Below are 22891 nucleotides of genomic sequence, written 5' to 3' on the forward strand. Positions count from 1 at the left end.
TATCCCTTAAAAAAAAAAAACAAAAAAAAAAACCAAACCAAAACAGTTTTCTACATGATATATAACTTTGGCAAGATTCAAAGGCAGACTTGTGCCTTCCAAAACTGAAATGTATGTATAAGCTCAGTTCATGGGCTAAATGAACCTTTCAAGATCTGGTACATTACAGAGCTTCTTCCCAAATACAATATTCAAGGCAATTTCATATTCGATGATCAGCAGATGACGTGAATGCCTGGGGGCAACAGCAGTCCCAACTGTGGTCTATCCGTACACCCCCATCTGGCTCATAACGGATTTTCAGTCCAGTAAACACCATTGTTTCATCTCAGTTCTGCAGAACTTCACTGAAAGAATATCTTCCCATACTTGTCTTGGAGAACACAAGAAAGGACAAAATTAAGACTATAAAATACACTGTGCAATTGATTTCTCCCTTTCTGACTACGTCATGTAATTCTAGTCCTGGGCTCGTCTGTTCCCAGTGATGGACACATCTCGTGCAGGTGCATGTTTTCTTTTAAATCAGGAAACTCTGGATTTTAGTTTATAAAGGCTTAAAATAACTGATCAAAAGCTCTTATAGTCTGATTTGAGAAGATCATAAGTGGCATTACCACCTAGTTTACCTCTAGGTATTGGTACACTTATCTAGGACAGTGATGAGCTATATGAATTAAATATACAGAAAAGATGGTCATGGTTATTCACTGCAGTGAGACTATACATTATTAATGAGGCTGATATGCAAATGAATCAGTCAGTATAAAAATTATATGAACTCTTTGCCAAAAACTTGATGCAAATCAACATCTGGTTTAGTCATGGGGGAAGAGGCAGTCCCATCTGGCTGAAAGTAAACCATCAGATTTTAAAAAAGTTAAAAATCAGAAAGGAACCTGTAATTCCAATCTGTCCTGTAGGGCAATGAGTTCTGAGGAGCAAAAAATTATGATGTTAAGGCTTGAACCATTCAAACTGAAAGATGGTTTAAAAAAAAAAAGAAAAAAAGGAAAAAGGGGAAAAAAATGAGTATTACAATATGGACTGGTGGAAATGTTGAAACTACTGAAGTTGAAAAACTCAGCTGTTCTTCCATGGATTTGTTCATTTTGATGGCTAGCTTCTTGAACCCTGAGTTAAAAACCTTTACAGCTGATGCAAGATATGTGGAAGAAAAAAAAATCAATTGCAAGGCACTCCTGATGGAAGGTGTTAATTTATTTAAAGCATTTTGCTATTCCCAGTATCTCTTTCCTTTTCTTAAGAATCAGATATTTGTCCAATCCAAACCCCCAAATAGCCCATGTTTTCACAACAGGATTCCTTTTCGCCTCACTTCCACTTAAACAGCTCATACAAGTGTTCTGTCACCTCCTGAGCTTGATTATGGTTCTGAGCAGACATTTAACTTTCATCAATAATGTTAGACAGAAATCCATATTATTTTCTTCTCAGATTCCCCACAGGTTTCAATGATTCCCTTCTCCTTTACTGAGGAAACAAATCAGAGACCTGGGCTCTGATGCTCTGAATGGTCTCCTATTGACGGGGTAGTGAATGTCTAGACAGTTGTGCATTACAACAGAGACAAGCTATACCTTGCATAAGTAGATGGAAAGTGACTCATTTAGCTGAATCTTGACTCTTTTGAAGAGAAAAGCAAATCATGAAGAAATTTCTTTTTTCTGTGCTAACATATTTAACTTTGATGTGCCTCCTGTATGTGATTTTTTTTTTTCAAAATGCAGCACTAAGGAGAAGATATGTATTGTAGTAATTTTGCCAATAAGCCTCTACTGCATTATTTATATTAAATTTTATTATAAACTTCTATTTTCAGTTATAATTTCAGGAAGGTTTCTATTTATGTCTTCAAAGATGCATAACTCTGACACAAACTTTATAAAATATGCTTTGGAAAACATTTGGTATTCCACAAGCAAAACTCAAATTAGGAAGACAGAAAGTAATATAGAATTATGTAATATGTAGAATGATGTAATTTCTTTTGAAAAATCATTTTTCTGTCTCTGGGCAATCACTGCTTTCATATAAGTGACTGGGTTCATGTGTCAAGATTGCAGATTGTGATGAAAAGGATGATGCCAAAGAGGGATTGGCTTTGCCAACAGTACTACAGTATCACTTTTACGTATGATGCAAATTATTTAAGATAGATTATCTATTTCATGTAACAAGGCTATAGTCCTAGCCTATACACAGAAGTATAGCAAACTTTCATTTGCTAAATCAGAATCAGTGTTTATGCTTCTAGTGCTAGTAAATCAAATACATCCCCATGCTATATGGACTATTAACCTTTAGTGTTGGAGGCCTACAGAGAATAAAAAGTCCCTTCCTAATAATACCCCCAGCAAAACTAAATGCCTAGGATCACTAAACACCTTACAAATATGAACAAACTAGGGCTCCTAGATTTTCTGCAGACTTCATTATCACATTTTAAATATGGGGAGTGAAACACAACGTATCTCTGAGTAACTTTCACTCAGAGAAAAAGGATTCATTTATATAATTTTCTACAGCAGTATCTTGAAGTCAGAACACAGAGGTTATGTGGTTAAACAAAAAATGTAACTCAAATCTGTGACTGGATAGACTAGAAAACATTGGTATATAGCTGTATCAGACAAACAACATTGATTCTACAGCTGTTGGAGTATTTAAGTACCAATTCAGCATTATTAATTTATTTTTCTCCACTAGCCCTACCAGAAGAATACTATCAGCACAACAGAAATGAGCAGGCCTTGATGAAAAACAGACAAATGCCACTTCAAAATGGATGGAGGCAATTTCCTGTGCAGGTAAATCCAGACCCAAACACTTCAGCTCTGCCTGATACTTCAAAAGAACATCTAATGTTTATTAGCTCTAGCAATTGTTTAGGAATTGAAAATAATCAGCTAAAATTTAAGTAATTTATGCAGGAAATGTATTGAATGTATTTACCTGAGCAAATTTATCTGCTTCTGTAAAAATCTGGATAGTGAAGAATTTTTTTTCTTCTGCTACAGGGAATGTGCACCATGCTTAATATAAACATAAACAGTTCCTACTCTATAGTGATCTCACTATAATTTTTTCAGCACATGAAAGGTAGGTTATTACCATAATTTACAATAACTTCTTGTAACATGGTGATTTTTATAGAGACATTTTTAACTCATTGTGTTATCTCCAAGGCTTTTACATTTGCTTTGCCCTGCACCCTTCCATTTTAAGGAAGGAGAAAAAGTCCTCATAAAATGTAGAAGATGATGGCAACAAGAATAAATTACATCAGGTAGATACATTACAAATGTCTACTGTTTTCAGATGGACCTGTCTTTCTGTACATATTGCTTTTCTAGGATCACATAAACCCACATTTTATTGGTTACATAACTTTATGAATTAGGAATTCGTATTTTTCTCTGGTAACGTTTTCACCTTATTCATCTAAAGTGTGCAATCCTTTATTCTTCTGATTTACTACTCACCTACCTGATGTCATGACCTCTTCTCTAGTTTTGCTAATGGCTATTTACATTTAATATATCCTCTCTCTGTGAATCTAACTATTTTAGTAGAAAGAAGTCTAATCAAAGCATCATTTAAATTCTTGGAATACTGAGATGTCCTTAGCATAACTACATTTACATTCAGTAAATATTTTTAACCACTACGTTACACTGTCTTTTGACAACTACTTTGGAAAAAAAAAGTGTTTCAACCACTTTCAGAACAGGATTTCAATTTGAATGGATTGCTATAAACTATAGGTAAAGAGAATAAAAAGACAGTAAGTATGCAGCTGCAGTTCTGCATTGAATTTTTCTACTGCATTCTTATTTTGTACATATGCAATATGCATTATATTAAACAGCCTAGAGAAATATATGTATCTTTATTAAATAAGGTCTTAATCTTGAAAGATCATTATTTTCAGTCAGCTTTAACTCCTGATCAAGACAAATTCGAAGGCCTTAATCCTGTCATCATACCTCTGCTTTCATTCAAAAGATGTGAGCAACCTCACTCAAGTGTCAAGTATGCAGGACCACAGGTCCGTATTTTAGTGTTTTCCAAGTTGAGATGCTGTTGCAGTGGAAGATTGATTTCCCTCCTGTTATTTTACACATGCATATAACTTATTTTAAGAATACAGTGATATTACCTCTGTGAATCTAATTATTTAAAAATGCTTGAAACGTTACTTTAGTAAAACAAAGTTAATTATAGGACATCTTTAACTCATTGTCTTGGCTCCCAAGCATTTGCATTTACTTTGCCCTGGACCCATGAATGAATAATTCCTGGTATGAAAAATTAATTTCAGAAAAGAAAAGAAAAAAGCCAATCCAAAGTAGAAAGGTTTACCTTCTTAACCCCATAATTTGATGTTATCACAACAAGATTAATGACATCTCAGAGCATGACATCTCTCTGATGTTTATGTCCTAACATGAAGCACAATCTGGTAATATTGGCTAGTCTGACATTCTTCTCCAGGGTTTAGTCTTTCATGACATATCTGCTCTTCCATTTTCAGGTTGGAACACTTCAAATTAGTTTGATTGAGCATTTTTTAGCTGATGGTTTACATTGCTGTCTGTTCCACTTGGAAGGAAAGACACTTCAGGTTTTAAAACCAAAACTACAAACCTGAACACTTCGGACACTGCAGGGTAGAAAGTCCAGGTATCACTCCCTGTCTGTAACCAGGCTTGATCCAAAAGCCTAATGGAGACAAAGGGGGAACACCTGGACATGTTGTGCATTAGAGAACTTCTATGGGAACCATTTTATTAGAGACTGGTTTGGCTTGTGAACATCTTTTGAGAACAAGAATCTTTTTGGAACTGCAGAATCCCACAAAGGTTTCCCAGGAAAGCAGAAGCTTGAGAATCTCAGTCTACCATTCGAAACCATGAATATGGCAATATTTTATAAGTTTTAAGGAAGGAATAGGTGGAAGTGAATAAAAGGAGGATAATTTTGTTCCTAATGAGAGTAGATGGAGCAAGAAAGCCTAGTCTTCCCCTCCCTCCTAAGAGCTAAACAATGAAGATTCTGTGATGAATAAAATGCAAAAAAAGAGGCTTTCAATATCCTCTTCAAAAATGACATATAAGGAAATCTTCATTTGCTGTCAGCTCTCAGATTTATAGCAGGTCAGCATGAAGCACTTTCCTTAAAGAATCAGTGTAACCCTCTATGTATTACTACAAAAGGGACCTGCTGTTCTACTGTTTGCCTTTGTTTAATAGGGCCTCCACATTGTCCCTGTACTTGTACACATTGCCTACTGTGTTAATTCTTGAAGACAATTTTATTTAAAAATAAATAAATGTAGTCCTTTATTCACCCAAACTGTGTTCAAAAATTGAAAACTGGAAGAAAATTAATATCTATAAGAAGACCAAAGTTGATGTAATCATATGAGAGTCACCTACAGATTTGTTTATCTAGCACCAGGAACACCTGCCTCAATGACTTTGTATCAGTTACCTGCACATGTGGATCACTGTGCACTCTGCTTACATGAACCATCATTCCACAGAAAAACATAGGCCACATTTAAAAATATGTATTTTATATGTATGCATCTACATATCTATTTGTGTGTGCGTATAGAGGGTTGTAAAAAAAGTGTGAGTCCAAACATGGTACTTAAAGCAATGTAAAATTCAACAAAAAACCTGTTTTGGCAACTGCATCCATCTTAAGTCTCAATCTTGTAACCATCTGTTTATGGCTGATTTAAAGTACAGTAACCTAGATAAAATATTTGTTCTTTATTAGTAATTTAGAAAACAGAGGTTCTGTAGATCCAACCTCCACGATTGTGCTAAGCTGAATACTAAAGACTAGAATGAGTGCCGGGAATCTAAAGCCAGATCTCAGGATGCTTGTCTGTAAGGTCCTGATGTAAAGTCACAGCAATACAGCCAAACCAGCTTCTCCATAGCACTCTTTTTCATGTTTTCTGTTTAATAGTATCGCTACTCGTTTTACTATGGCTTCATTCAGTGTGCTGATGCCACATTAAATGGGAGAAAAAAGGACATTTTCTTAACTGGACAGTGGCTGGAGATACTCCACATTTTAGTCAAAGATTGTGAGTGACAGTAAAAGAAAAAAGAATTGAGCTGTAGACATTTATTTTTATTTGCTCCATTTTGTTTCATTTGTACCATCTTTCTAACTCTTTCTTTAAAACTTGGATATATATTATTTTATACAAATGTGAAAATTTTAATTAATTTGTTTTAACCTTCTAATTTTTTTTTTTTTTAATTGTGGTTACTGTACACCGTGAGATGTCTGTAAATTCCAGCTGTGTCCCTGGTGCATAGATAGAGGTATGCTGATGGAGCTTCATCTTATTCACTGTAGGAATCATTGATACAAATGTCCACCAGTGAAATCTGCTAGCTCAATCAGCTCATATTTTGGAAGAATGCTCTGCATCAGCTTGCATTGCAAACCTTCATGTGATCTATACAAACATCTCATAATATATTAAGTCAATACCATCATACTTAAGATACAGAAAATGCAAAATGCATTTTACATGGAGAAGGCTATTGAAGCCAAAAAGTACAAAAAAGAGTACCCTGTCAGGGAATTATTTATTACCTGTTCCTTGAGACCAGATATTCAGATGATAATAAGATATGTCATCAGATTTACAATGTAGGTGAGTACTGCATCTAGCAGTAGCTAGCTGGTTTCCAGGTGAGATGTGCATTGGGCAGATGCTAAAACTGGGTTTGCCCAGAATGCACAATTACCTATCCCTTAATGGTGAAACTGGTATAATTATATTTAGGAATAAACAGACTGACCAGTAAATAAATGGAAAATATTATATTTAGAAGGTGAAATATGCAAGAAAAAGTTGAAGATGGAGGAATATGTCTATGATAATGGTACAGTGGTCCATAATCTACACCCTTCTAATCCTTTCAGATACAGATTGGGAGGGGATGGTAAGAGTAATTCAATTTTACTTTTAAATAAATGCAATTTCTGTCAGTAATTATGTTCATCTGGCAAACCGAACAGCTAGAAACAGGGAGAACAATAAACAGAAATGATTAGCAGCATCTTTCAAAAAAAGAAGTTCTGAGAAGCTGAGAAAAGAACGTATGTGGTTTCCTGGCTGTATTTATTTTCTCTGAGCTTGACTCTGCTCTCTGAAATAGTCTACTGATCAGGAAGCTATGTGGAGGGGAGTTCAGATGTTTTGCTTTGAAAGTGAATGATGATTCCACACTAACTCTAACAGGGCGAAATCCACCTACCATGTCCATAAGACCAGCTGTGCAGTCCATGTCACTTCTTGTCACTCTGTCTGACAGGGGTGGTCCCTTATAAGCTATTTCAGTTCTAACCATTCTTATCTAGCAACAGAGTTTAGAGCAGGAAAGAAAAAGAAGGAATAGAAGGAATTGCTGTGCAATAGAAGGAATCTTTGTGCAAGAAAGGACAAGTAGTTTTGTCTTCAGACATTTAAAGTTTGACAGAAAGCTTGGTCCCTTATCCAGCTGGTTTGCACCCAGTTTCCAGACAGTCTTGAATCCACATCAGCTCATTTTTCAAGATTAGAAAAGCCTCCCAACTGAGGTGTCAGAGAGTATGCTTGAAGCCTGAGAGCCATTTGGAGAAGTCCTAAATGTTGCAAAACTCTGGGAGCATAGCTTAACAAGATACAGGACTTGGCAGTGAAGCTTGACAAACATAATAATGTTGCTGCATTACATCCTGCCCCAATCTTCTTTTCCTGCTCCAGTGATTAAAGTTCCCTCTTCCACATTTGTACAGTTGTTTCTGGAGCTGTGCCACAGCCTGCATCACTAGAATGATACAGGCTAAAATCAATTTATTTTGGGGAGGTAATTCTTTACAGTAGCTTTTGTCCAATTACACTTTTCTTTTTCCCTTTAGAAATAGGCAAGAGATTGGGAAAGACATAACTGTGTCTCTGGGGTTAATTTGTAATTTATGCTGTCTGGAGAGGTCTCTGTATATTTGAGTGATGCTATATTCTACACAGGCCTGACAATTCACACGAATAATGTCATCATGTGAAATATAAAGGAAATGAGAACTGAAGTTGCAATTTACCACTGTGAAGAGTCCTGCTTGTTGTGATAAAGAATTTACCGTGAGAGAAGAGAAAGATGCGTCTTTGCTTCTGTGGAGTCTGTTAAGAAGCATTGCAGGTATTTCTTAGCTAGAATTTAACAGATTCCATATTCAATTTTCAATACAACTGTTTTCTTTAAGTGCACATTTCTCTCTTCTCTTCCTCATTCAAAGTCCAGGATGATCTAAAAAAGTTCTACACAGGAAGCTGACAGATAATGGAATAAATCTGTAGATCTGTGATGAGTATGAAGTTGTTCTCCACATCTCTTTGATGCCACACCAGGAGACCTCTGCAATTTAGTCAGGAAAAGGTAGTGTACATGCCAGAGATCATCATCATGGCTAGGCTTCACGAACGAAGATTTGGGAAGGGCTTTACCCACGTTTGTTACAAGCACGCTGGTGGCTAAAAAGGCCAATACGAGACAGGCACATCCGGTTGCAAAAGGCACAGCAGGAAGACTCCTTAGGTGGTATATTCTGCAAGACACAATTCTTTCTGCGTTGTCTCAACCCATAAATGCTGGTACATGTATTTTTGCTATTTTCTAGCTCCTTAAGATAAAAGATGGTTCTTTTTAATATTCTCTCAAAATTCCAGCAAAATCACCTCTGACAACCCACTCTGGTAATTGTACCATATTTGCTAATGGAGCTACAAGAACAAATATCCTACAAGCTTCTGCTTGCATTTATGGCTTTGGAAAGAGAGAAGTAGCAGGAAGCAGATGAAGAAGAAAGAAAGAAGGAAAGAAAGAATTTATGACATCTGTGTCATAAGTAAACAGTTATAACTTTGCAATAGTCAGATTGTATCCATCTTTTGTGGTACAAATTACCTATGTTAGAGGATAGCGAAAGAAAGGCAGACAGGCATAGTTCTATTCAATTTATCAGCTGAGGTACTCAATTACTCCTTACACGAAAAAAGAAAGGTACAGACCTGTCAGCTTTCATTACTTCCTTTTTGTCTGAGTGGGCAGAACAACCTGAACTCTAACTTTAGTATTTCACTTTTTACATTTTTACACTGTCATCCAATTGGGCAAAAGTGTGACTGAACTATAAATTGGGAATTGGCAAACTTAAAAAGAGAGAGACACTTGCCTTGACCTGTGTAAAACCAAGGGAGGATATAAAAAACTGAAGAACTAAGCATGTACTGTTTCAGCATAGTGATCAGCTGCAGTATGCAAGTGACACATAATCACATACCTGAACTTGCCATACAGACAAAAATTGTATCTCAAAGCCCATTAGTTAAGTTTGTGTGACTGCAGTTTACAGACCTGTACTGACAGAGCTGGTCTTTACACTGAAGACTAGTATGAATTACAGTGGATATAATACCAAATGATAAAAACCAGTCATGGCTTAATCCTAGGTGGCAACTAAGAACCATGCAGCCATTTTGCTCACCTCCCTTATCCCAGTGGAATGGGGAGGAGAATCAAAAGTAAAACTTGTAGGTTGAGATAAGAACAGTTTAATAATTGAAACAAAAATAAAATATAATAATAATAACAGTAAATAATAATAATTATAATAATAAAAACCCCACAATCCCAAACTCAAGGGAGAAGAAGTGATGCACAATACAATTGCTCACAACCAGCTGACTGATGCCAGGCTCTGGACTCACACCTTGATCAGCCCCCCTTTGTGTGTAACTCCCCCAGTTTATATACTGGACGTGATGTTCTGTGGTGTGGAATATCTCTTTGGTCAGTTTGTGTCACTGTTTTTGGTTTTTTGTTGCATTTCCTCACTGGCAGAGCATGACACAAAAAAAGTCCTTGACTTAGGATAAACACTACTTAGCAGCAACCAAAATATTAGTGTGTTCTCAGCAATATTCTCATATTGAATCTAAAACACAGCACTATACAAGCTATTGAGAAGAAATTAACTCTAACCCACCTGAAATCAGAACAGAATCACAACGGTTATAACACCAAACGATGAAAAACTGCTTTAAGAGAAAGTACATTCAAAGTTAATCCATTTGTTTATTAAATAACTTATCATACATACTTTTTCTTTGATATTCTGTTCTTCCAACGGCAGCGAAGGGCAAGGTCTTTTCTTTATGTGCTGAAACTAGGCTAAGTGTAGAAATATCAAAAATGATATTTGTCAGTGAAGACTACTAACTGATGCTGATTATGATAATGCATCTGATTCATAAAACGATGAAACCTTTTGTTTTAAATAAAAGCATCATCTGTCACTCTTCTTTCTGAAGGTCAGCATTTCAGTGCTTTTAAACACATCTATTTCTTCAGTGTGCTTCTTGGCACCTACTGTACTGCTTATTTCTTGACCTTCAGCAAGCTAAATTTTTTTCCCAAGTGTTTTTATACTTTGGATAAAGTATAATAGAACTTTTGTGTTCTACTCTAATTGAAGACTTCCAACAAAATTTTCCCTCAGCTTTCACTTATGGTCAATCTCTTTAGGAGATTCTGTCTTTTTTAAAAACACAATTACTGTTTCAGCAACAACTAGATAAAATGCTCATATGAAAGAAATATGAATGAGAGCATGAAACCTTCCTAAAATTGTGCATGATACTTCCAACAGAAAGCAAAGAGCAACACAAATGGACTTGCAACTTTCTTGTCTAAGCAGGAAAAAAAAAACCTCAAACCAAAAAGCCCCCTTTGACCTTCTGAACTTGCCTTCAGCAACATTAACACATATATATGAATATTTGTATTATATATATTGCAGATGCATGTGCATATATGATACAAAAAAAAATTAAAAATGGGATTGAATATCCTACAAAAATACCAAGTGTCAGAACATATTCAACACACAATAAATCTACTAGAAGATGCTAACAATATGATGCACCTGGCATAGGAATTTTTATATAAAGACTAAATCAAGAAAAGAGATGCTTAATACATTTTATGCTTTAATTTTACTGAAAGTTTATGACAAAGTTAGACTGCTCAAGGTAATTTTGACTATATCTGAAAATTAAAATAGGTAAATACTTTTCTTATAATTTTTCTTCAGCTTGTTTATACAGAAAATGCTACTGTGAGTCATGATGCCTGTGTCTAGAAGGTGGTGCGCAATGTTTTCTAAAAATATAGCTGTTTTTTCTATATTATAACCATTTGATATTAACACTGTATTAAGGAGGAAAAAGATTATGTTTTTTTCTTATTCTTTCTCTTAAAAGACCCTTAAAAGAGAGAGAAATTAACAGTACATTCTCTTTGAAAGAAATGCTCTTCTTTTTTTAATTACCTGCCTAATTCTAATAAAAATAAAGCAAATCATCTTAGTTCATAGGTATGAATATCATTGCCTATGTCTTAAGTGTATCACAATAAAAAATTATTTTCCCTATGAAAATGTTTATTTTTTCAGTTCAAAAAAAAGTGTAGAGATTAAATGAATTTTTTTGACACTGGAGTATCTCATTCTCCTAGTTAGTCCGTTAAGAGATATTTAGAGACAGACTTCGCCTCCCTTGGTGCACAAACAATGATGCATATTAGTAGATGGATAAGTATGAGTTATTCCAGTGTCTGACATACATCTGGAGAGCCTGACCCTCAAAACCGATGGGTCAGAGATGTTGTGCAGCATCAGTTCTTGAAGAATTTAGAAAGTTGACAGGATAAGAGCCTGAATAATCTGATGTAGCTTTGAAGTTGGCCTTGGAGATAGCGATTGAATGTGACAACCTCAAGGTTCTATCCAACCCTTTGCTCACACAGTAATTGTCCTCCCATCGAGCGAGAGCTACTTTCTGGTTTGGTTCTGACTCATCTTGAATTTATGATTTGAGATTTCTGGGTGAACATACACTCTAAAAAGAAGGGGTTGTAGCAATTGGTTACAGCTGTACCTGAGCTCTCAAGCCATCTAATGGTTTTGAACAGGTTTAGAAACAGCAAGGTAAGAAGATTCCATCATCTGCCTAGATGGTACATGCTGCCCAGAAAACAATTCTATTATGCATTGTTTTTGGCCCTCAGACACATGGGTGAAGAACTTTGTTTCTATCTCAGCAAATCACCATATTAAAAAAATAAGCATATCACTGTATGAGAACTGCAGCTCAGTAGTAATTTTGATAATGACAATAATGCATATGAGCCAGACAAACAGTGCCCTGATTTTACATCTGCAATCCATACCTGAGAAGCATGCACAAAAAGGTATTGTGTGAAATTATCACTTAGGCTGTAATACTGCTTTGTACTGTAAGACCAATGATGTGTACATTCATTTTAAAGAGGAATAGGATAGCTTTTCAGATGAAATCTATTAAGTCTTCTTATGGCATCCATACCATTAATTTATAATTACAGCATTCTGAAACAGGACTGAAACAACTGATACTGTAAGGAATTGCTTTCATATCACTGCCATGCTTGTTTGGAAGGATAAAAAGTACTGAAAAAAGGAGGGAGATAGCTATTTGCAGTTGTCCTTTTTAAAAGTTCTGTGTGCCACAGAGTACATGTCTACAGCATTAACTTAACTAGAGCTCAAACTCTGTAATACAGACATCCCAGCTTTTAAATCACTAGGTCACTATCTGGCACAGATGTGGCTTGGGTCAACTACAAGAACTCTTCAGTCCAGAGTCCAGATCAAGGCTTAAGAATCATCCTCGGACAGGGTGCTTTTCCAATCGGCAGTTTAAATGTTACCTCTCTGTCCTGGGTGCTACAGATCTGAGCTGTGTTTTACCAGCCAGCCAGAGAGTGGTCCCTTGCCCATTTAATTTACTACCACACATGCAGTCATGGAAATGAAAGTACTTTAAAAAACCATCATTCTTAAATGAGTTACTTTCCTCAACAAATTGATCATCTATTAGGAAAGATTTAATGAGAAAAAAGAATTCCTGTTGTCTACTTAAAATATATATTTGATTTGTTATTTACTTGAAGAAGATCTTAAAATTTGCTGGAATTTCTTGCTTGATAAAAAATGTGGATTTGCTTTGTTTTGTTCTGTAATGACTGAGAGAATACTAACAGATACAGAAATACTGTTGTTATTTTAAAATACAAATCAAGCAAACAGTCAAAATCCTCCCAAAATAGAATTATTTCCTAAGTTAGAGGTAAATTGCTGCAACTTCATTAAGGAGCCTGAGGGTACTGCTGTAATGTCAGCTCCATGAGGACCATGAGGGAAAGATTAAGGAAGCAGAAGAAACTCACAATTTGCTGGCAGTCCAGGCTGAGATAAATAAATAGCTATCAATTTCAAAATTTAGAAACTCACTTAATGAACCAAGCATTGGTTTGGTTTGGAGAAATATTTACATCCTTGAAGAGCAGGAATTCTTGTACAGGTTAGCAATGGCATTTACAGATTAGAAACATACTAAACTGAATTCCTCAGAATTCCTCATTGATTTTGCTGAGGGCACCGTCAATAAATCTGACTGGGTTTATAGTACATAACACACAATTTACTCCATTTAGTTTCAGCCTTTTGCTTCCTCTTCTTCCCCAGTCCCATCACTTTTTAAATTCCAGACTCCGATAATTCATACTTTGGCACCTAAGAAATGGCAACAGGGAGAATAAAGTGCTCAGAAACCTGAATGTTAAGAATTGCCTTACACCAGATAAGAGGTCCCTGTAAATTGATAGTTTGCAGCTGACAGTAGCCATTATCAGATAAGCCTTTAGAGGAGTGTCTACAACTTCTGTGAAGAAAAATACTGATGCACTTATAGACTGCAGGCAACATCATACTTTCCTTTTCCTGTCAACCTCAGTTTTAACTTTCTCATCTCCAGCAGACACAAGCAAATGCCTGTGATTTTATACTCTTTTCTAAAGCACCAACCCTTCTCTTAACACTGCAGAAAATAACATAAAACTCTATTAGCCCTTTTCTTGACCCCGCGTCCCTTGGCTTCACTTTTACCATAAGACTTGAATCTTGGTTTAAAAAATAGCATTTTAGAAGAATGGTTGTTTGATTAAAAAAAGATTGACGACTGGTGCTACAGAGAACCTTAACAACACAGACTGCTGTCTTCATAGCATGGGTTTCAGCAGTAACAGTGGAAGGCAAGAGGCAATGGGAACGGATGAAGAGCAGCCACAGAAGACCTAGCTGAAAGTTTGGAAATATTTACAGAAAATGAAGAGCAATTAAAAAAACACATGAAAGTGGTAAAAAATATACATAATACAGAGCCTGAAAAAGAGAGAAAAACATCATAGGGCTTCTGTCAGTGGTTTAAAGAATTTTTTTCCAATTGGAGTAATTATTACAGGGCAAAGATAAATTTTTATATCAATTGAAAAATTGGCTTATATACATTCCAAATATTTTGCCTACATTTCCTTCTTTCATCTAGCTGTAGCGTGATATTTCAGTCACATTTCACTCAGATCTGATCCTACTCTCCACGAATTATAGCTGCTTAATTTCAGCTAACACATTGAAATTTGGCTACTGAAAGATGAGGGAAAAAAAATCAGCAAACTCCACAGGTGCTGCAATAATAAAATGTTTTCTATATTTCTTTAAAGAATTTCTTGATTAAAACATCAAGAATGATACTTGGAATTTAATTACAACTTTATTTCAAAGTTCTTACATTGATGCATTTTTTTTGGATATTAAAAAAGCATAGTTTTTTTTTCCCTATACAAGTATATGAGCATAGACCTTAGAGAAAACAACTGGACAAGAGAATTGAGTTCAGCAATTCAGTTATGCAACTGTGCAATAGCATTTTAAACTAGAAATAGGCCACAGAGCATCTATCCTGCAATTTGTTACTCATTGCAGGTCTCAAATCTCCTCCAAACATTTTCAAACTATTTTTAGATCTGCAGGGTAAAATAATTTCAAGGAACACAACAGCCATATTTGAGAAGGTAAGCAAAAGAAATAACAAACCCTGGCAAGGACAAAAGATGAACGCAGTCCAGAAAAACAAAATGGCATACCATACCACACATCAGCAAGAAAAAAAAATAATTAGTGGCCAAACATACCCCATGCCAGCACCACTAAGTGCAGTGCAAAATACTGCAAAATCTTTGATTATAGTTACCACATTCAATGTGGTAATCTAAGTACCAAAAGAGTTCTAGCCAAAGCAACGCAGGGTCTGTTCTGAATTATTATGCTCTGGTCAGAAGTGAGGCCACTTCCAGAACTTGATCTAGTCAAAATTACCTCAGCTATTGCTACACTGGAGCAGGAACCACCACCAGTTCTGGAGTTCTGGCACATAAAGTACATACAAAGAGAATGAAATGTATACAAAATTAAAAATCAAAACCTACATAAGGGACAAATATGTGAATAGTTGCATTCAAATCAAAAGATGTCACCGGAAGAATCAGCCTTCTGTTTAACCACTACTCTGCTAAAATTTAGCTTTACTTCAGATGGCAGAAATCACATATGGTTGAAGTTGGAAAGGACCCCTAGAGGTTATCTGGTCCAACCTCACAGATCAACAGGGTCACCTAGATCCAGTTGTCCAAGACGATGTTCGGATGGCTCTCAAGGAGGGAGATTCCACAACTTCCCTGGACAATCTGTGCCAATGCTCAGTCACCCTCACGGTGAAAAAGTGTCCCCTGATGTTTAGAGGGAAACCCCTGGGTTTCAGTTTGCGCCCATTTTCTCCTACTGGCACCACTCAAAAATCCTGGCTCTCTCTTCTTTGCACCTTTCCTTTAGGCATATATATAAACTGCTAAGATGCTCTCTGAGCCTTCTCATCTCCAGACTGAAGAGTTCAAGGTCTCTCAGCTTTCCCTCACAGGAGAGATACTTCAGGCCCTACTTTATCTTAGTGGACTCTCACTGGACAAGGTACTCATCTCTAATCTAGAGCAAATGTGTTCTCTGGAGGTGGTGCAGCTGTGAGGTATTGCAGATAGGCAGCAAAATGGGGGTTTCTTGGGCAAGAGAAGGGCATTTTCTGCATCTGTTGAACACTCAGAATACCTTTCACTCTCTCTCTGCTCCCACCTTCTACCCTCATACATATAGAGAACCTTCAGGTACATATATGTGTTTTTACACAGAGAAGTGTGCGAAATATACACACATTTGTATGTGTGCACGCTTATCTCTGTCTCACTCCCAACCCTGCTAATAGCACATACAGTGCAATGTCACATAAGCCCTGATGCTGCTAATGGAGGAATAAATGAGGATTCGATTACAGAAAGCAATTATTCTTTTTAAGTGTCCTACCTAGCATCTAAAAACTTTACCTGTGGGGGCATATAAATGTACTGCATTAGCTGGTTCAAGCTGTTGTAGCTTCTGTAGTCAGCAAACTATATTAGTAAAATTGACAAAGCTGTACTCTGAAAACTCTCTGCTGCAGGTTGCTATGGATAGTTCATACTCAACCTTCCTCAGAATGTCATCTAATATGAATGACACCTGTGAATGTCATATGCTACCACCTTTCTTTTGAGATATCCTTTGAACTCTGTGATGCAAGTTATGCTAAAAGATGCCAAAAGTAAACAACTTTGCTACCTGTTATTACCACTCAATTTGAGGCAGTTGCATGATTTTCTAACTGGGGCATGATCAGCTTGGAAATGAAAATACCCCAAAGAAGAAGGTACATAAGACTGTATATTAGAAACAGTTTATTATAAGCACCAAGGATGAAGTTCTCCATAAGAAGAGCTGAAACCGGCATACACGTTCAAAATCTCATGAGAAGACATGACACAACAATCACACTTTATCTAGTCAACTCCACTTTTTCTGGGCTTCCTTCTTCTTGCTCAGTAAATTACATTAAAACTAGATTTAATGGTTACGTCTTCTACAGAAGCAAGTGAACCAAAAAGCCTGGGTCTGTGGAGATAGTAGGTTTAAATCTCAGGGGCTTTCAGAAAAAAAACGGACAAAGTGTTTCTAAGCAGCCAAAATTAGCTTGAGGCAGCTGTATCTCAGTGCAAAGCTGTGAAGCCTGGAAACAACTGCTCCTCTTTCCCATCAAAGAAAGCAGAGACAAAGAAAACATCTGATCTGTGTGCCTCTTGAACACAGAAGTGAAAACACAAAGTCTGCTGCCAAATAGCAAAGAAACATAGAGAGGATTCATGCTTTTAGGTATGAGAAGTGTTCTTCACATTTAAATACAAATGTTGCTTATTTGAGAAGGAAGTATTTAATGTGAGGATTACAGCTAACTCTGTACCTGTAGAGCAACTTATTCCAGTAAGGCCCTGTGAAGATTAGGCCTTTGTGCACTATTGCAATACAGATAAGTAATTTTTATAGGAAAGTCTGTATTGAAATTACTTAAGTCAATGAACAGGTGTTAAAACACATTTTACAAAATGAAGTGTATGTAAATTAATCACACGGCAAAGACCTTGAGACGTTCTACAACTACTTTCTGTGTACAGCTGGAACTAAATAACCCCAAAGTGGGAATTTATTGGTGGCCCTGGAAGACAACAAGGACATCTGTGTGCACTGTGCACATCCCTTGAAACTCCTGGGGCCTGAGAAAAACTATACAAGCTAATAAGGGAGTTAAAAAACACAGAGGTGTCTTGCAGTACCTCTTAACTATCCTCTTCTGTGTGCTGTGATCCCTCCAGCTGCAGCTAAGGAGCTGAGACAACACCAATTAAGCCCTTCGCTAATACACAGAAATGGAGACCCTTCCCACTCCTTTCTCAAATGTTCTTTCTTCAACCCTTATGGAAAACCTGGCAAATAGGTAGGGCTTTGCAGCTTATCTTGAAGGTCAGTAGTAAAGAGGGGGGAAAAAAAAGGTAAAACTTGGCATTAAAACAGCTAAATAAAGGACTGACATCTTGCCACTATTATCTATTTCCATGAGAGGTAAATGAGGTCATGCCTAACTGCATTTATATCAAGCTAAGCAGCCCAAAAGAACAGCTCAAAAAACCCTTTAGGCTTGCCAAGGTCCTAAACGGTCATTATCTTACATAGGACAAATTAAGGGACATTTATTGAGGGACTTGGAGAATCTTTAATTAAGGTGAAGAAGAAATCCTGGCTTGCAGTCCTTACACTTGTTTTGTTCCAAATTGGAGCATAAGTAAAATGCGTAGATTAAAAGAAGAAGAAAATAAATTATTTCGTAGGAACCTGCATGTTTGTGAAGTTTAAGGATATAAAAACATTGAAACCCTCCAAAATTATTACATTGATTTCTTATACCAAAAAAAAGGAAAGAAAAATGCCTTCTATTTAATGTTGTCCTAATTAATTCTGCAAGCATTATTCTTGTGCTCCTGTGGAGTTAATTACAAATCAGTTTAGTATAATTAGATATTAATATCCTCAGCAATATTTTCTAATAACTCTTAACAGTATCATTGCTCGATAGAGATGTTTCATAGCTGTAGGCCAGGTCCTGCAATCCTGCAAGAACCAGATGATTACTTGCTGAAGAAATATTAGAAAGCATTTCAGAATCTTTCCTTAACATTTAAAATTTTAATATTACAACAGGATTCAGGCACATTGTTTTTTGGAAGCTATCTGAAGAATTCAGGTGCACAGTACTCATGGAGAATAATTCCAATCTTTTTTTCAAAACTCGAAGCATAGTATGAATTTTCATCTCAGCATTTACAAACACACTGGAAAAGATAAACTGTGGACTGATATTATCTAAAGCAAGATTATTGACCAATAACTAGAGTCCTTAGGATGTGTGATTGACAGGTAGATTTGTACCAGCCCTTATGGCCCCCTCTGGAGGCATAGAGACATCTAAAGCAAAGTATGGCTACCATTACTTCAGTTTCCTTTCAAGTGCAGGATGTAAGAGAAAAATTCTGAACAGAACTTTAAAAGGATGGGAGGAAGATTATGAGAAATTAATCAACACCTGAACAACATATATTGTAGTGTAGCAGGTGAATACAATGTCTTTTCTGTCTTTTGACCACTACCATTCCACAGCTCTCTTCAAACTCCATGAAATTTCAAGTAGTACTTCCCATACATTCAGTAATTATGAAGTTTCTTACTCCATAATTGCTCCTTTCTTCTGATTCTTCATGTAAGTCACAACTACAGGATCAAATGAACAAGTGCTGCATCAGCTCTCTATAGCACAGACAGGCATAACCCCAGGTTAATATATAGAGAGAGCTCTGAGTATCTGCTAGACAAATGCCAGTCTTCAAAACATTTCTAGGAAAGCCATAGACATAGCTGGAAATGGAAAGAGATAACGGTCATTTTCTTTATTATATACATTTCATTATATTCTTCAGTCCATACTTGGTGTATAAAGGTTGAAATCACTTGATTTTGAGGATTTGAACAACAGTCTTAGCTGAAGAAGTTTCTTGAAAAACCAGGTATGCTGACATCTTGCTTAATGTGGAACTCAAAAATCCCTCTCATGAAAATTTTTGATTTTTTAAAATAATTTCTTGTCTTTAGATAGCTGTTTTCAGCAATGTTCAGGCATAGGATTGGTATTTTTGTAATCATTTTGGCATCAGTAAGTCAAGCAGAAAGGTTATCATCAGTGAGAGGAGTAACAAGCACCAAGCACCAGCAACCCAAAAAGGGTTGCATGAAGCTCTGGAGGTAGAAGCTGCAGAAGAACAGAGTTGCTATTGGGGCAACAAGTTAAGCTTTAAGACTTGAGGATAGAAATTATAACTACAGGCTCGTGACAGGTGGACATATGGAACTTTGTGAAGAAAATCCACATGGCTTTAGTGGAGGATACCGATAAGTTAAGGTTAGTGGGAAAGTAGTGTGTGGGAAACTAAGGCAAAGAACATGGCTTATTAACCTATACATTAGGTAAATGGATGACACTTATTGAGGCTAATTGGGACCTCTCTGTAAGAGATGGATATTCTCCATTAGTAAGGTCCATCTATATATCTACATCTGTACTGTGGTATAGAACAAGATTAATTTGGATAATGAAGTAGCCTGCATTAGAAGATGTGGGAAATCAAGCTGAGTCCCTTGACTCCTAATTGATTGTCAAAGGCTCAGATAGAAAAACTCTTTCAGCTACATAGGATTATCTGTGCCATTTGCTGACATACTGTGACCAGGGCCTTTAGACCCAGAGGTGTCAAAGGGAAATTAGACTTGTCTGCTTCATCACAAAGCCAGGATCCTATCTAACAGAGGCTCTCAGCACTATTCTGGGTTTGAATGGCCACCGGGGTCTGAGAAAATCTCAGGTTATTTTCAAGTGTTATTTTTTAGTGCCCTATAGCTTTATCTTATGATTCTGTTGTTTGAAGGCAGGGTACACTGTACTCTGCAGATGAGAAACTTGGACAAAAAAAGGGCTATGTTAGTGGATAAGAAAAACAACAGAGGACCAAAAGAAAAATGGGAGGAAAGAAGAATAGCAAAGGACCATGTAACGAGATTTTTTATATAGAAAAGCAACTTTACTATGAAATATTTTACAATATTTACAGAGCATGAAATAATTGCTCCAAAGCAAGCACAAATTTTAGCTATTCCAGGAAGACAGAGATATCATTGATCTGAAACACAGGAAAAGGGCAAATAATCATAAGCCCTGATAATTTTTATTCCCTTAGCTGTTTAATAGAAAGAGTGTGTGTGTACATGCTTACATATATATGGACACGTACAGCAGTTAGATGCCTTGTCTGGACAAACATTCATAAGAATGTAAGCAATCAATATTATCATAAAGGAAAAATACTATATATACATACATAAGGCATGCAATATATAAAGCAATAAAACACAAGACTGTTCATAAGCAAGTGTAACTCCAAGGAAAGACTCAAATAAGCAATTAAAAACTCCCAGCTTTTTGCTTTTATCTTAAAATAGATAAAACCACTCACAATAACAGAATTTAAATGGACAAGAAATCTCCTAAAGTAATTTATTCTTACCTCTTAGACAACACATTTTTAGTTAATAAATTTTGCATAGGAGAGAAATACTCTTCTCTTCTACAAAAGTAAATACTATCAAACCCCAACATCTTGGGGCATAGTTTTAGAAATAAATTATATTACTGGTAAAGACTCCAAGTGATGAATTTACTACTTTATTCAATAAACCATTACCATGATTAATTACTCTCACTCTAAGAAGGTTTGATTTATTACTAATTTCACTTCAACTAAATTCTATCATCAGACATTAGACCTCATGCTTCATTCATGCAGCTCCATCTACTGTGACCAAATTTCTGCTCATACTCTGTAATTTTTCACAATAGTTTTTTTTCATTTTCTATACATTCTTTTCGCTTTGTTTAAAGACCTTGTAGAAGCTTTCCCAAGTTACAATAGCCATCAACAGCTTCTTTCTCACAATGTAATTTAAATATTTTACACTTCACATTGCCTAGCATTGCTGTATATTCCTGAAAAATCTTTCAATTCACCATAAGCTTATCTCTAAATTAAGTGATGTGGTCCTTTTCTGTGCAGGGAGTATACAAAGTATTCAGCTAAACACAAAAATAAGTATCAATTTGGAATATTATTTTATTTTATATACTATATTTCAAAAAATAAGCCAGAGCAAAATTTCTTCAAGGCCTAGCAAAAATATTTATCATCTAAATTAAAAAAATTGTTCTGATTTTTCTTCACTCTCTTTACACTGATTTATGCCTGCTACTGTCTGTCGAATCTCTTCTGATTTACATCAGACAGAGAACTACAATACACTTCAGCATTTCTATATTTTTACAGGTTTGTACATAATTTATTCTGTTACATTTAATATCATTAGGTGTGGACTCAAAGTCCTGTCTGAGACCCTACCTTGAAGGTATTTTATAACACCAATGTTTAAGCAGGAAATTTGCTCAGGGCATTTTTTCTGCCACTAAGTTCAATGTAAATATTAATATCCCACTACCTATATTTTTAGATTATAATTTTTAGCTCATCACTACCTTGCATATATATAGTTTTAAACTGTAGCCTAGTAAAATCCCCTGTGCTGTTTACCATAATGTATTTTATGATTTTTTGTCACAATTTCAGAAAATTGAATTTCAGAAGTCTAAATACTGCATTATTTTTACTTCAGTCCTTTTATGGCTTAGCCACAGCTATATTGGCAGAGTCTCACATATGTTTATGAAATTACATATAATCTGTTCCTACTTTAAGAAACATACTCTGACCCCCGGAAGGAAATTCAATTCAAAAACAAAATATAACCTTTTTCAGCATCATTTTTCAGTGAAGCGTGGAGCTTCCTCACACTCAATTATGTTCTAAATTACTATTTTTCAGCCATGCTTTTAATTGTCTCTTTGTCCAGAGAGGAACAGATATATTGTTCAGTTTGTCAAATATTTTGAATTTATACTATGGGAGGGACACATAAATTATAAACAGTAGATTTAGGGAATTTTACAATACAATTCCATTGTAACATATAGAAATGTGATGGACTTTATTACAGTGTGTTCTTCCTCCTAGTAGAAATGCCAGAATTCACAGAAAGTTGTCTATGACTACACAAAACATAGTAAGGAGATTGCTGGAGCCAAACTCATTTTGATGCCAGGGATAATGCCAAAAAATTGATGCTTAGGAGTCTCAGGTGGGACATTAGGAGGTAACACACTCCCACACATACACACATTAAAATATTTGGAACAGACATAGCTCAGAAAGGCTTTGGTGATTTCCAAGACTTAAGTAGATAAAGCCATAACTGATCTGACCTAGTGCAGGGATGCTCCTGCTTTGAGCTG

At 35.9% G+C, this 22891-nt stretch overlaps 1 protein-coding gene across 9 annotated transcripts in view; it reads right to left on the bottom strand.

Moving 5' to 3' along the window:
- Positions 1-22891, bottom strand: part of ADGRB3 (adhesion G protein-coupled receptor B3) — a 478342-nt gene that overhangs the window by 338149 nt on the left and 117302 nt on the right. The window lies entirely within an intron of this gene.

This window comes from Neopelma chrysocephalum, unplaced genomic scaffold (assembly GCF_003984885.1).
Source record: "Neopelma chrysocephalum unplaced genomic scaffold, ASM398488v2 Primary Assembly neopelma1_23b, whole genome shotgun sequence".
Taxonomy (NCBI): domain Eukaryota; kingdom Metazoa; phylum Chordata; class Aves; order Passeriformes; family Pipridae; genus Neopelma; species Neopelma chrysocephalum.